Below are 17,166 nucleotides of genomic sequence, written 5' to 3'. Positions count from 1 at the left end.
TTGCTGACCTCCCTCAGTGAATGTTGTTTATACTTCTGTTTCAGCACTTTTCACATTGAAACTCATATTTTAGTTATTTCTATGTGTAGTGTTTCCCCCCAGTATTACATCTTTAAGGGTAAGGGCTGGCTGTATTCACCATTCGTCTCTCACAGTGTCAAGGACGATGCTTTGCATATAGCAAGTACTTAGTACATTCCTGTTAAATTGAATTGAAATAAACAAGACGTCATAAGCTTGAATGACACATTTCAAATAGATATAAGCAGAAAACCATAAAAAAATGACATAGCAGAATTGCCAAGTGTTGTAGAGCAGCTCAAAATGTGGTATACTCAAACAAATAAACAAACAGTGCCTTAAAGTGTGTTCCAGGAATGAGGATAGCTTTAAAAGGATGACACTCTTCTAGGTGAGAATATTGTCTCAGCTAAAGCTATTTATGCTATCACCACATTGTATGATGTACATTGAATTTGTGAACCCAGATCCCTTGATTTCTAAAATGTCATGTTGTTCTAGAAATTGGAGCTGCCTAGATGATTAGTTGAGCGACTAGTATTTTTGATAAGAAATTTCTATCTCCTATTCCAGGGTATATATACTATAGTAACTTTCCCACATGGACTTTATCATGTGGCCTCAAATTTGTGTCCTAGAGTTTGGAGCTTTGTAAAACATAGGAGAACCAAGCATTTAGCTTTTTTGTGTGGAATAATTCAGTTTTTGTTTTTACTTACCGTGTTTTTTTAACACAGAGATTAGATTTATAAAAATTTAAAGAGAAATTTTGTTCAACTATTTCTTTATGTGACACCAAGACAACTTGGTCTTTCTCTCCTTCTTTCTTTCTTTCTTTCTTTCTCCCTTCCTTCCTTCCTTCCTTCCTTCCTTCCTTCCTTCCTTCCTTCCTTCCTTCCTTCCTTCCTTCCTTTCTTTCTTTCCTTCCTTCCCCTTCCTTCCTTCCTTCCTTTCTTCCTTCCTTCCATCTTCCTTCCTTCCTACATTCCTTCCTTCCTTTCAGGCAGAGCTCAAGAGAAGTGTTGCTGTGTGGTATAGACAGAAAGAGCAAAGACCTGAGAGAAGATGTGAGTTTGAACTTGAGTTAAATGAATTATGGTAAATCGTATGTCCCTTCAGCTCCAGGATTTTGGTTTTCTCACTTGTAAAACAAGAGGGATTGAGCTAGAGACTCTTCTAGTTTAATTTTCTTTATTTTTAAGTAGGTGAACTTATAACACACTTCTGCAAATGATGGATGATGAACTCTGTGAAGATAATATACATTTAGGCTAAAATATAAATGTACTGGTCTAAAATGTAAGTGTATTGTTCTTTAGGTTGTTTGCGGTACGCGGGTCTCTCACTGCTGTGGCCTCTCCCGTTGCGGAGCACAGGCTCCGGATGCGCAGGCTCAGCGGCCATGGCTCACGGGCCCAGCTGCTCTGCGGCATGTGATCTTCCCGGACCGGGGCACAAACCCGTGTCCCCTGCATCAGCAGGCAGACTCTCAACCACTGTGCCACCAGGGAAGCCCTGTTCTTTAGGTTTTTAAATTGTAAGCTTTTCCTTAAGTCATTGATTTGCTTTCTTTGCACTCAGTGTCCTCAACGTACATGGTTTTTGTAACTGTTACCCTTTTTCAGAAATAAAAAAACAGGATTGTTCCTAGTATCTTCAGGGATAATTAAATGTTCTGTGAAAAGAATTTTGAAGGTGAAAAGCACTATGTAAATGCAAAATTTTATTATTATTCTTTGACTGTCAACAATGCTTTCCCAAGTGCTTTTCTGGACTCAAAACATATTTATTGCCCTTCTGTTGTCCAGTTCCTGCTCTGAAAAACTATTATTTTTAGCTGGCTAATAGCTTTTTATTCTTTAGCATAAAATTGTTTAGCTCAATAAAGTCTCAGCCAAGAAACCTGTGAAACAGCCAAATGTTTCCAAGTGGGGAGCTTGTCACTATCTTGGCCATTCTTCACAATTTTGAAGTAATGTTATTTCATTGTTGATATAATAATGCTACATGAAAAAATGAAGCAAAATAGAAAACAAGAAAAAAGCAAAATACCACCCCAAGGTTTTATAAACTCGAAATAACTACCATTAGCTTTAGGTAAATATTATTTCAGACAGTTCTCTGTACTTGTGTGCCAATAGAGAGATATACACTCACTAACACACATACGCACAGGTAGCGATAATTTTTATAAAATGGGATCATATAATAATGCTAGTTTATATGTCGATCCCAGTCTCCTAATTCATCCCACCCACCCCCTTTCCCCACAGGTATCCATACGTTTGTTCTGTACGTCTGTGTCTCTATTTCTGCTTTGTAAATGAGATTGTCTATACCAATTTTTTCAGATTCCACATATATGCATTAATATATGATATTTGACATATATACACTATTGATACTATGTATAAAATAAATAGGTAGTGAGAACTCACTGTATAGCCCAGGGAACTCTACTCAATGCTCTGTGGTGACTTAAATGAGAAGGAAATCCAAAAAAGAGGGGATATATATATGTATAGCTGATCCACTTTGCCGTACAGTATAAACTAACACAATATGGTAAAGCAACTACACTCCAATAAAAAAAATAATGGTAGTTTAGCAGCACTAAAATTAACTAAGGTTTTAACACAAAAATTAAATGAATGAATTAGTTTGAATAAATATTCTTTACTGCAAGAGTTCAGAAAGATCCCACTGAAATTAAGAACAAGAGATTATAAAAGCATCAGTGTGGTGTCAAAATCTCTGTTTAATTATTATAGAGCATTATGTGACCTCTTACGTGAAAATAAGAAAGTGAGTTATTCTATTGCCTCCATCCTCCTTATTTGATCATCAGTGTTTTTATTATTTATATTATTCCTTTTGCTTTAAAGAGTCAAATCTTCTAAAGCATTCTTTTTCTATAACATAAATCTCACTGATGTTTAGTTTTGTTTTTCCTGCATGTGTTCAGTGCCCACCAAATACCATGATCATTTCCACTGAGATCTTTCTTTTGATTTATCTCTTGGTTGGTTGGGCTTTTTACTTTTCTGGAAAGGCTCATAGGTATTATATTCCATGACTTCTTAAATGTTTCAACTTGCCATTTTGGTTGTTTCATTACTGTAGAAAATATTTATATTTTGTCTTTGAACATATTTTCTGTGCCATTTGTTGCATATGCCATGCCACGTATACTGATTTCCTTGGCCTGGATCATCTTTTCCTTCTACGTGTATCACATTCTCTCTACTTGGTTAAACTCTTAATCTATTTCCTTTACATGCACTTGATAATCTCATGACTATTTGTATGTCTGTGGCTTGATGTTTATAATTTATTTTTGGTTTGCAAACGGTGTTTGAACTCTCTGTTTCTCTGGCTCTGGAGTTTCTCTTTTTATTTCATTTGATTGTTTATCTTAGCTTTGAGCTCTTATATTATTGAATTTATGTTCTTATTAAGTTCTTTTATAGCATGATGTATTTGTAGAGAATTATCTTCTTTTCATTGGGTTTGTTTGATTATATGTTTTTCTAAAATAAATTCTTCATCTGGTTTTGCATGCCATGATCTTCCCTAGTCTCTAATAATTTGGGCCTCTATTCTTGAGGATTTTACCACAACTTCTTCCTAGTTTCTTTTGTCTCTGTAGATTATGTGGTATTGGTGAGATTTGTCAGAAGTTGCTTTTCCTTTTTCCACCAATACAGCTTCTGAGGCCCTGGTTAGGAGCCTTGCTCTTCTAGCCAGAATCCCATTTCTCTCCTTGGCCATCATTTTCAAAGTTCATGGAATGAAGTTGGGTTTCTTTCACTGTATGGTTACTACTGGTGAATTTTAAGGCTTTTTTTTTTCCCCTGTTGTGCATTTCATCAAGTTTTGCAGATGATCAGTCTGCAATCTGACTTCACTCTCCCATCTATATCTCAGAATCTCCATTTTTTACATTTCAGTCATCAATTAGATTTCTGAACACGCTAATAAAAACAATTACATTTTTGCCGGTTTCTAGAGACAAAAGCCGACTGTAGACCTTTACACAAATCTCCAAAGAACTGGCTAATTTTCCCCTTTACCTGCCCTGATAGAGCTTTTGTTCTCTGGGGTCTGCTACTTCTTTATTTTTGGATTATAAAGACTAATCTTCTCTTGTAGAAACAATTACATTTCATATCAGATTAATATACACATTGACTTTCCATGAACACCTACCTGATTAATTTGGTTAATATTTTAAACAATAGCAATAATCTAGGACTTTCAATATCAATAATCTAGGACTTTATTGGGCCAAACCCTTAAATATACATGTTGCACAAGAAAATCTTTTCTATGGTTGCTATAGAAGAAACTTTATTGAATTCAGAATTAAAATTGAGATATGATTTGCTCTTTTATATTATTATTCTTATTATGCTGTTACTACCTATTTTGATATTTCAGAATAGGGATATTATTTTTGTTTTTAACTTTTAAAGTATCAGTTTAAGACAATGACAAAATGTTCTTTTTTTAGCTGATATTTGGTTTCTATTGTCTAGCAAGTTTGTAAGAGAATTTTTAGATTAAAACAAGTTCTACTCTGTTTAATAGAAGAAGTGGTCCACAGTTATTGTTTAACTGGTCAGTTCTGGTTTGGGCTGCATCTATGCTTTTACTTTTGAGGTTTTGTCACTTATATATATATATATATATTCAGATTGCAGAGGAAAACAGTTTATAACTCAAACATGTTTTGTATTTTCATTTGTTTACCTGAAATACTGAGAATTTCCAGAGCTTAGAGATACCCACACGTTGATATATGCCCCCAGAAATACATTCCAAAGGCAACTACAGGTTTGGGTTCATTTGGCTGTATTTTAGAGAAACTGAGATTTATGACATGGTATAATAAAATCCTTCTACATCTTTGGGGAGGAATGTATGTGTGTGTGTAATTTCTCCCTTTGTGTATGTTACAGATTATGAGGAGCATAATCATTGTTCATAGCATGAACAATGTTTTTATTTTCATGATTTACATACTCCATTAAGGTGTACATAGCCCTTCTCATTACTTCTGCTACCATAGAACCTGTGTGGAAGGAACCTGACAAGACTGACAACCATATTCCCACCCAGTTCTACTTGCCTTATGTTACACTCTCGTTAACCATTACCATCTCTCTCCCTGCTGTACTCATATCACTTCTCTCTCACAAGTGTTTCTTCCATCTTTCTCTTTGCAATTAGCAATTACTCATACTCTGTTCCCCACATGTCTAAATAACCCCATTTCTGTACTTGTTTGTCTTATGTTTAAGAACAAATTTCCTCTTTTGATTATTATATGTACCATTTTTTTCCCATCATCAGTATTTTTACACAGCGGTTGAATTCTTTCAAGTTCAGGTTAAAAATGTCGAAAGTCACTATTTGCCTAGTTAACATATATTCTATATGTTATTCCATAGTCAGTATATATTATTGACTTTTTATTTTCTTTTATGATATCTTTGAAAGGTTGAGCAAATAAAAATATTTCTTCTTTCAGTTCTGTTAGGTCTGGATAAGACATGTTGAAATACTTATAGTCAGAAACCTTGCAGTGAAGCCACTATTTCTTTTTCTTAATCTTTTCCACTACCTGGTAATGATATTTCAACAGTAAAGTCATTTCTTGAGTGCTCTCTCTAACCTTTATGCTTTTGAGCAGTCTTATGTAACAAGACAGGAAAGAAAACAGCAGCAGTTACGTTGTGAAAGAAAAAAAATCACTATGCATGAAAGAATTTAAGCAGTGTTTATATTAACTTCTATTCCTATTTTTAAAGTAAGCATGGTGTTAGCACAATTTTAAATTTCCAAATGCAAACAAAGTCAGTTCTTTTCTTTCTAAGTTTAGTGGAAATCCTTCCTAATACAGGATGGCTACTGTGACAATGTCATAAGCTGGATTATACCTGCAGGTTATTATTTATATTTTACTTTGGTATTTCATAGATATTAGCATGTTGGTACTACTAGTAATAAGAATTGTTACAGAGTTCTGATATCTTTTATTTCAAATTGAAGAAACGTGGTCACTCCTTGGCAGAAGAGATATAATGCAAAAGTAGTGATTACTCTTCTCATGAAACTCTAAATGAGAATGGCAATTATTACAATTAAGGATGAATAGATGAATCCAGGATGTTAGTTATGTCTTCCACATCCCAGGTTCTATTTTTCCACTTTCTTGGGAGTAGAAATATATGTTATTGTCCAGAGGATCCCATCACTAGTGGTAGATGAAGGATAGACAGCCCTTGGTGCAGTGGCAGTACAGTTGTTAAAACATTCACAGTGGTGAACTAGGCTACACTGGAATGTATACTGGAAAGGGAATTCATTAACTGGCTCACTGTATTAGGAATTTAGAAATATGAGAGGAAGAGTAACTGTAATGACAAACTTGGTTGATGCTCTAGACAAAGATAAAGTGGAGAGTGGAGAGCAAGTATTCAACAATTCAAAGCTGAATATGAAAGCTAGGCAATCTCCTTGGGACCATATAAAGAGACTGTCATCACTTGCAATAAGAGGAAAGAGTAAGCTTAGGACCAAGACCAGGAATTAATTGTCAGAATAGCCGAACACCAATGAAATTAAATTTCCAAGTAAAGCAGACTTGCTATGTGAACACTGAAGTACTAGTTGGGAAATGATGGGATACTGATAAATGTGGTGGGGAGATCTGAGCTGATGTCCTTGTAAATCTGGAAAGGCATGATTCCCCTGAACCCTCTGGACCCGTGTAAGTGGCCTCCCTATAAGAAGCTGGGACTTCCTTCTTGCTTAGAAAGGAAGCCTAGACCTCGCCCCTGCAAGGCAACAGGTGTCAGCCTTAGGATCTTCCCTTTCCTTCTCTTGGGAATAGATAGTGCTTGATCAAGGTAGCTAGAAAATAAAGTTGGATAAGGGAGAGTTTACCAATTTGGGACTACTTTCCCAGGATACAGAATTTAACAGTCTCGCAAATACCCTTCTATGAGGATGGCTTCTAGAAGCATAGAAAAAGCAATGGCCTACACCAGGAGAGAGAAAACTTTTGCTGCTAGAGAGTGATAGTAGATATTTTAGGCTCTGCAGGCCAGATGGTCTCTGTTGCGACTGTTCAAATCTGTCATTGTCGTGAAAAAGCAGCCATAAAACTACATAAATGAATGAGTGGCTGTGTGTGTTTTCCAATACAACTTGATTTACAAACACGGTAATAGGATGGTTTAGGTCTATTGTTTGCTGACCTCTGGCCTACATTAAGTTAGGTTCAGATGCCAGAATTTTCATGGCAGACTGAGGAAGATGTATTGTAAAAGATTCAGGCAAGTGTTTGTAATAGAGTGAATAAACTATGTTAAGCCCAGAAGACCCACCCTAGGAATATGTCCATGGAAAGGTCCAGTGGTGGCCATCAGGAATGTGCTGGTGAGAGGGGCATCTGCGTCACTTAGTAATTCAGTGATGGCTTCTTTTAGCAGGCCAGGGCTGAAGATAGGAATGCCATTGCGGAACACATAGCACTGAGGATGAGGGGCATACCGACACAATGAAGGCCAGGGGATAACATTTATGAATCAGGAACCAGGTATATGTAATTATCACAATGAGTGGCAAGGTTGGAGAGACAGCCTGGGTGCCTGAGCATGGAGATGCTTAGTAGAACTGGTATCTCTGACATTAAAAAAAAAGGATAACCAGCAGTTTACTGCTTGATCTGTACAAAGGTTTCAAGGGTGGATGATCAGGAATCTAAGAGCAGTTGCTTCAGTTAAAAGTCATTATCCCTGGCCCTCAAGCAATTTCACACCTGAATTCCATTGACTGAAAGAGAGGCCAGATTCCATGGAGGAAGGACCCGGTAACACCATGGCAATGTACATGGTAATGTGTACCCAATTCTTTCCCCAAAGGGACCTATGGACATTTAATCAGGCAACTATAAAATATGGAAAAGGGAATGCCCAAACAGTTTGGGAACTAGATACAGGGTCCGGGTTGCGATCATGATGCCCTGTTACAGTGGGAACATATGAAAGCCAGGCAGTAAAATGCAGTGGGCTCAGGCCTGGGTCCACAGATCTACTTAGTGGTCATTTCTTCAGTTTCTCATTGTGTAATTGGAATAAACATACTTGATAATTGGTACATTCCCCACATTGTCTCCATGAGCCTATAGTAGTAGAAAAGGTCAAATAGAATCGTTTAACTCTGTCTGCTGTCCCCTGAACAAATAGTAAATTGTTCATAATATTTCATCTGAGGAGGACTCACGGTGATTAGCACCACCCTTAAAGACATAAAACCCTGGGATGGTGGTTCCCATTATACTTTGATTTATCTTACATCTTATACCTACTAAAACCTGGTGGATCTTTGAGGATGTTACATTACCACAAACTCAGTCAAGTAGTAGCCCCAGTTTTAGCTGCTGTGCCAGGTGTGATATTGTTGCCAGAGTACATTTATACAACGTTGGGTACATTGTTTGTGGTGATTAATCTGGGAACTGCATTCCTTCCAGTCTTAACAGAAAAGAGGATCAGAAGGTTTACATCCACATAAAACAGATTACAGAATACTTTTACCTTTTCCCCCAAGAGATGTAAACTCTCCTGCCCTGTGGCAAAATGTAAACTCTCCTACTCTCTGCTAACCACACTCAGCCTGCTCAGTGCTTCTCCATGTGCATTTCAGCCTCTTTAATCTATTCTCAACCTCTTAGCACCTTAACTTCTGTTACTTTTTAGCACTGTGACCTTCTGTATGATAGATGCATAACTTCTTCAGGCTTCATTTCTTCCTTAATAAATGGGGATAATAATTATGCTTCATAAATAAATGAGATCAGTTTTGTGTTAAAATTTAGGTGAACATGGATAAGACCTAGTGACTCAGACTTTGTGAAATGTAATCAGCGTCTGTTTTAGTCAGCTTGGGCTGCTATAACAAAATGCCACAAACTGAATACCTTGTCAACAACACAAAATTCATTTCTCACAGCTCCGGAGGCTAAAAATCCAAGATCAGGGTGCCGGCATGGCTGGTTTTTGGTGAGAGCCCACTTCAGGGTTGCAGACCGCTGACTTCATGTTGTATCCTCACATGGTGGAAAAGAAGAGCAAGCTAGCGCTCTAGACTCTTCTTATAATGGCGCTAATCCCATTCATGAGGGCTCTACCCTCATGATCTAATTACCTCCCAAAAGCCTACCTCCAGATAGTATCACACTGGGATTAGGGTTTCAACACATGAATTTTGGGGGATCACAGTTAGTTCATAGCAGAATCTAACCAGGAAAAGAGAATGCACTTTAAGTAGCTGCAGTAGAGGAAATTTAATGCAGGGAATTATTTACGTAGGTGATGCTGGAGATGAGAACCAAACAAGGAATGCTGAGGATCCAGAAATTGGCAGCAGCAAAAGTGTTCATCACCACTAGCCTTGAAAGACAAAGGAATGAGATAAACTGATGCTGTTAGAGCTCAGGGGTTAGGTTGACTTAATGGAAACTGGAACCATGGTGGGCTTGTCTGGTGGGAGCTGAAGCCAAAGAGGAAACTCAGCCTTTTTCAAAAGAGCTGACAAAAGCAAAGGATGGAGAGATGGAGAGAGAAATACTAGGGTTACTCTATTTCCCCTACCTTCCAGTATCTTGCCTCTCAGTGGCCAGAAGTCAGTTGACATTGAGCCAGGGAAACACCACCTGCAGAGGTCAGCCCAGAGCACAGGAAATATCTGAAGCCAACAGTGTTTTCATCTTTAGGAGGTCATGACATAAGGCTGCATCCTTGTGGGTAGGAGTGGGTGTGGGGTGTCCCATAGATGTGCTACTATTGCCACTATCAGCTCTTCTGGAATTAAGTTAATTCTGATTTAGGAAGGTGAGGAATTGAAAAAGAAAACTAATGGAATACTAATCAATAGGGAATGAATTTCAAATGCATTATGCTAAGTGAAAGACGCTAGACATAAAGAATATGTATACTGAGTGATTCCATTTATATAAAATTCTAGAAAAGGCAAAACAATAGTGATGGAAAGCAAATCAGTAGTTTCAAGGGGCCTGGGTGTAGAGGGAGAGGAGTAACTGCAAAGGGGCACAAGGAGAAGTTTTTAGGATAATGAAAATATTCTTACATAATTATGGTGCTGGTTGTATAACTGCATATATTTCTCAAAATTTATCTAATAGCACATTTAAAATTGGTGAATTTTATTTTGTGTAAATTATAACTCAATGATGCTGACCAAAACAAATGAAATCAAATAGTTATACACATATATTCTTAATACATATATATTTTAAAGGGACATTAATTGATTTCTCAAACATGAAAATGTCTCCAAATTTATTATCATTTACTATTATGTTCTGTTCTTACAAACTCAGGAGATGGATTGCTATCATGTGGGAGACTAATTTTCTAACCCATCCTTTGATTATGTTAGAGAAATCAAAGGCCATTTTTTCTAAAGTCACATTTAGTACTTTGGTTCTAAAATATATACTCATCTGAATGGTTGAGAAGATCTTCCACTTTCCAACGAGCATTTTGTCATGGAAGCCCAGTTAGAGTCTATGGCTCATATGAGCCACACATTTAGCATTTGACATCAGGTGCTTTAATTTTCTACACCATCTAAACAAGGCAAGTTAGAGGGAAAATGACTCTGTCAAGGACTCCGGATTCCACATGAAAGGCTTGTTTCAGGAAATTATTTTCAGAATGAAACTACGTAACTCCATGACCTCCCTGGAGGGAAAACTTGAAGTACTCTTGCCTAAAATAGCAAAGTTGGACTTCTAAATCACAAACACATTGAAAATCTGGAAGAAACTGCTCGGGAGATTAAAACAAACATCACAAAGTACAGTGCATAGAAAAGAGCTGATTAAGTTCAATATCATTATGAAAAAGATGGGTGGTACAGTTTCAAAACCTAATAATGTCGTGGACTGACTGGAATTTTTGGAAACATTACTTAATGGAGTTTTGGCGAGGCTGATGGAGGAGTTGATTACAACTTAATGTCATATGGAACTTACTTTCAAATACCAGTACTGTAGGTAAGATCCATAACATGGTATTAAAGAAACTCTGTGACTAGAGAAAACTCATTGTAGGGAGAGATTTGAACTCCTGATGTGGGAGAGACTCTTTTGTCAGAAGGAAAATCCTGTCACCTTGGAGCTGAGCCTGTAGACACAGACAAGGAGGGGGAGCTGTTAGAAATACCAAAGAGGCATAGTTATTGTTTCCTGTACAATTGTCAGTGACCCAAGAAGAGCAACTTCTCTGCTTGGACATTGAAGGTACACAAAGACTGCTGGGGAGTCTTCTGACATCACTCAGACTCTAATCTTGCCTCTGAAATAAATTCAGAGGAACTTTTATGTTTCCTAGAACTGGAGAATTGGTATGAAGGTGAATGCTAACCATACTTTATCTATTTGGAAGTGTTCTATCTTTCAGGAGTCTTCATGCTCTTCCATAATTTATTTCAGTCATAATGGGCATAATCAGCAGTTTGTCTTTTTGTAGATTTTTAGCAATTTAAAATATATCATTAAATGTTACAATAAATATGAAGGGAGAGCTTTCTGCATTAATTGTGCTCAATACTATATTTTTTAATTGCACCTGAGTTTCCGGCATTATGAAAATATTTTCCAATGTCACTTCGGGGTCTTAAAGCTGTACTTAATCAGCAGAGTTAGGTCTTTGCCAATGGAGTTCGTAGAACTTTGTTATAATATCAGCGTGGTATTACAGTGGAGAGGTAAAGTGTCATTTTTCAAGCTGTAATACAGAAACTTGAGAGGCATGACATTTTATCATTCTGAAACATGTTTTTGTTTAATCAGACTGACTTTAATCTAAGTGCCACAGTAATAGAATTTTAAATCAGTAAGTTATTCATCACTCACAAAAGGTCTATTGCTTAGGGAAAACATATAGGAAATCTTACTCACTGGATCCTTATTTCAAAACCTTTCTGTCACTGGATTGCGACTTTTAAGTGCATTATGTTTTATGTCTTTGTATTCTATACAGCTCTGTTTTCTTTGAACACGTAGCTGTTGTAGATGAGGCTGTCAGACCGAAAGGTAGAATGGATCTTGGGAGGTAGTGGGGGAAACCTGCACTGGGAAGCTGAACAGATGTACAGAATGTGTTTTAATCCCTCAAGTCTCTTCAGATGTCAATTGGCTTATGTTTCTGGACGCTATCTGTCAGATCACATTGAACTATCTCAGTTTTATATTCCCAGGGATTGATTTTATTAATGAAGAACATGCCAGAACCTGGGGTTATCTGCAATGAAAGATAATTTCTTCAGGCCTTGTGAGCTGAAAGATGACTGGATGACCATTTCTTCTCAAATGGAAGAAATTAAAGCTTGGGGCCGTAGTGTGAATACTTTCAACAGCAAGCTGAAAAAACAACTGGACACACTTCAGAACTTGCTGGCAAGTGTTTACAATCAACTGGAAAAATTTCAGGGCACATTAGGAAAAGGAGGAGGAGGCCTGGACTGCTGCTGTGAGAAACTGGTGCACAGAGTTCTCATCTTACAGCAATTAAATGCCAAACATTCCCCCGTCTATAGGGAGAATGATGTTGGGTTGAGTGAATGCTTAGAGTAAAATATGCTTAGAGTAAAAATACAGACGTAACAAACAGCAGATATGACTAGGAAGTAGGACGTATTCTGACTTGGCTTGTGAACTTTATGTTCAAACCTCTTACTGCTTTGTGTGCTGAAGGCAGTCAGACTTTAAATCCATCTATGACGTTAGAATTTAATTTCCAAGTAATACTCAGAAAACAAGTGACTCATGCAGATTCAAAATCGGAATCACTGCTTATTTAAATAGAGACATAGAGCGTTTAATATGTTGCCTGATGTCTGAATCACAACTGTTTTAGCCTATAGCTATTTCCCAAGGTTTCTTAATTCTTTAGTATTGGGGCAGGCTTTCTGTTGGAGCAGACAGCTTTGGTCAAGTGATCTTCTGCAGCCGCGTGTGCTATGAGAACCCTACAGACACTCCAGGAACACCTAAACTCACAAGAAAGAAGTTTTTGTATACTTTTCTATAAATTATTAAATATTACTCGGTAAAGAGCCATTATTCTGTTATTCTCATTAAGCAAAGAAGGGTATTTCACTGAATCTAGAATAAGCCTATTTTTGTTTTTGTTGTCTTCTATTTTGTATTCTGGTATAACCTAAGAATGATGTGTATCTGCCATATACTTATAAACTCTTAAAGTTAATTTACCACTTTCTCTAAAGCTGACATTTTAATCTAAATTGGACTTTTGACTCATTTTTATTCCAAAACATTTGAGAACAAAGGATGCTTTCTAAAAGAAAAATCTGGACTCCAATTCTGTTGAATAGTTTGCAGTTTACTTGCATTTTAATGTATAGGTTGAATTTTGTTCATTCCATAGCTTGTGTCTGCTGGAAATTTAAAAAAAAGAAAGCCTTCAAAACTTCAGATATGTTTTCTATTTATGTATAAAGAATCAAAACATCTTTCCTGAGTATCAGATATTTTATAAAATACTCTACTTAAATCATTATGTATTGCTTTATTGAGCAGTCTGAACTGTGGGAAATTACCATGAGGCTTTCATTTGTTTCTCAATCACTGCCTGCAACCATGTGCTGTTGACTACCCCATCTTTATTGTTACTTTCCAGCATAAAAAGCTGTCATCTTCTTAATTCTCATCTTTTTCTTTTGTTTACTCATCTCTTGCAGATTTGTCCCAAGAGACTTAAATTGGAGAAGAAATGTTTGTCTTTTCACGCTCTCCTCTTTCTTTTCTGTGTGTATGTGTGTGTGTGTGTGTTTCCTTTCCTTTGTTAAAAAAAGGAGGAAGAAGATGGAGAGGGCTGAATGTCTATAACAGAACTCGAATTGTTTGTCCTTTTGCCTTTTGATGCTCTTCTGGATAAGAGAGTTTGATGCCAATTCTCCTTTAGGGTGTATGTCTGAATTTCCTCGGGTGCCTTGTGTTTGGGAGTGAAGTCTGCCCATTTCAAGGTTCCCTGATGTGAGGGACCAAATCCCATTTGATTTTTTCCTAACTACTTCTCAGAGTCTGTTCCTGAATGTTCAGTGCAATAGGCCTATGTTACCACCTTGGGCTTGGAATGTTCAACAGGGCTTAAGACTAGCTATCTTCCATGAGATCCACTTGACCTGCCTCCTTTCTGTTCCTCATGGTGGTAGTTCAGACTTTCCACAGCTGCCCCCTCTTCTGTTCTACCCTCTTCCCCCGCATCCTATTCTCCTTTTCCTTTGTTCAATACAATAATGAAAAAGATCAACAAGTCCTTGTCATAAGCTAATGTCCAGCTAGGAGTAAAATACCAGTTTCCTTTTTTCTCCTTTTTTGCAGGCACCTCTTATGAATAATTGTCTTGAATACCCTCTCCCCAAAATTGGCAATGGGAAAGGGAGGAAGAAAACAACAACCATTCCCTACAATTCCAGCAATTTTATTCCAATTCTCCCTACTTTTCCCATCCCTGCTTATGCAACTAGAGGGAGGCGCTTGTGGAGATTACTAAGAACAGTGGGTTCAGCCACCACTTAGTAACTCCTAGAGGAAGGATTCCATTGTTTGCAGTTCTCTTTAGGTTGATTAGTATAGGATATCTCTTTGTAGCTCAGACTTGAATCTTAGTCACTAATTCCAGGGCAACAAAAACATCCCATTCATCATGTTGCTACACTTACAACATAGCAAAACAATTATGTAGTATAGCTCTATATACATAAGGCATTATAAGTATACCTGTGATTGGTTGTGCTTATGTTCACTTGCAATCTCGTATTGTTAATGAAAAATGACTGTAAACTTTTAAAGGTTATCCAGGGATGTGATTTTTTTTTTTTTTAGCAGCTCTGATTTTTTTTCTCCATCAGTCCACAATCTCCTCCACATCTGACACTAATGGGTGTTAACCACATTCTCAATGAAACGCCTTCTGTTCATTGTTCTGAGTACCCAGATGTGATACCTTTCAAATATTCTTTCAACTGTTCACCTGTACCCACTCTTTAACAAAAAGATGGATATGCCTTCTTCCTCGCTGTCATGGCTTACCATTGTAGACTGATCTCTTTTAACTTAAGTTGCTGTAACACTGTGACTCCAGTTTGATTCAAACACACATGTGTATTAGCCAGACTAATCCGGCTAATCTAATTTAAAGGGAACTTTCACGGAGCTTTCACCAACTTTAGAACACTGTCCTTTTTCAACATTTACCTTAAGGACAAACTCTGCAACAACACTTTCAAGACTTCAACAGAGCTGTCATTTTCTACCATTCCAATTTTTTTCCAGCCCTCTTTTCCTCTCAAGCTTTGCTTCAGGCATACGCGTATCCTCTTGTCTTCAGTGTCTCAGGTACACACACCTGTACCTGTCTCTGTGTTTTAGCATATACTTCCCCTCCTAATCAGAAAGCCTCCTAACTTCACTCACCTGCCCAAATAATGAGTTTTAAATATTATGCTCTGTCATGAGATATTTCTGGAAGGCTCTAGCTCATCGAGATCCTTTCTCAATTTCTACATATAGTAGGTAGACTTCATTTTGCTTGACTTTTCATTCAATATGTTTCCTGCTATGTTTGTTCTTCCTTGGATTTGAGTGTTTTGACTCACTAAAACATTAATACTTACTAAGGTTGGTGACCATATCTTAGATTTCCTTGGTAAATATACAATATAGTGCAGCAGAAAGAGCTCTTGGCCAGCTCTCAGAATAGCAACGTGGCCTTGGAAAATACTGCTTTACCTCTTAAACCTCAGTTCTCTGGTCTGTAAAGTAGGAAAGTAATGTCCTTTCTGTCTACTTTGAAAGATTATTAGAAGTTGCAAATAGGATGTGAAGAGCTTTTAAATCTGAAAACAGTGTTTTGCCTATTATTTTAGATGCATTTGGAAAAGTCTGTCTAATCTTACCCTAAGTTCAGTATAAAGAAAACTACAGTAGTTGGATGGAAATGGGGATTTTTGGTTTTGCACACTCAGAAGGACAAGTTGATTATATCTTTCCAATGGAAAAATTTTCACATTTGTTTGGAGAAGTAAATTTATTTCATCTGTTTAGTAGACAAGGTTGTTGAAGCACACAGAAAAATTTTGTGTCTTATATAAGACCAATGGCAGAACTAGAAATACACAAGTCTTGTAACTCTTGGGGATCTGATCATCTACTTAAGTTTTTTATATTGTTGTAAAATGAAGAAAGCAACTAAAAGTTTGAAAAAAATTAGTTTTGAAATGTGGGCTTTTATACTTCATTAAATCTAAAATCAGTAATTTTTCTGAATTTAAAAATAATGTCCTCTATAGTTTTGTTTACCATGATTTGAAGACAAAGAGGGAGTTGATGATAATAAAAAAATTGTACAATATTCTGCCCTAATATTTCCTTATGTATTCTCATTTGTCTGGCATTATTTAAGGATGTTCCAGAGTTACATTTAGGGAGATCAACTTCTAATGGGACTTCCAGGTTTATAACTTATGAAAATTGACTGAAACATTTGAAGGGAATTAGGTATACTTTCTTCTCCTGTGACTAATAATTCAACTTAAAATGTGGAGAGCAGTGTACACCCAGAACTGTAACTACATAAATTTAGATCAAGTTGAATATTTATTTTCTTAACATTCTGCCTTATTCTACTGAGGCTTGTGATACAATTCTCAGCAGAGAAACAAACAAATGCCAGGATATCCATACCATATCATATCAGAATGGGAAAGAATGTGCTTTGTTTCACAACCTCTCCATCGTGGTAAAGTAACACTGTGACCAGGGTAAGGAAATGCTGACTCAGTGTTTCCCATCCTAGAATTTTAACAGCAATACCACAGACCTTCTTACACCCTTGCCAGGGAAAACTGCCTTTATTTGGCATAAATAATTGAAGTATATCTTATTGCTAAATTAGTATTCACTTCTAAATTCCTGAACATGTTTACCACAAACACTTTGTTCCTTCCAGCTTAAATAATATATTACTCTAGCGACTAATTCTGTGGCTTTTAGTTAGGAAATATAGTCCCAGAAGTAAGTCAGTT

Source organism: Grampus griseus (genome assembly GCF_964374135.1).
Source record: "Grampus griseus genome assembly, chromosome: 13".
NCBI classification, from domain to species: domain Eukaryota; kingdom Metazoa; phylum Chordata; class Mammalia; order Artiodactyla; family Delphinidae; genus Grampus; species Grampus griseus.
This window is presented reverse-complemented; position numbering follows the sequence as displayed.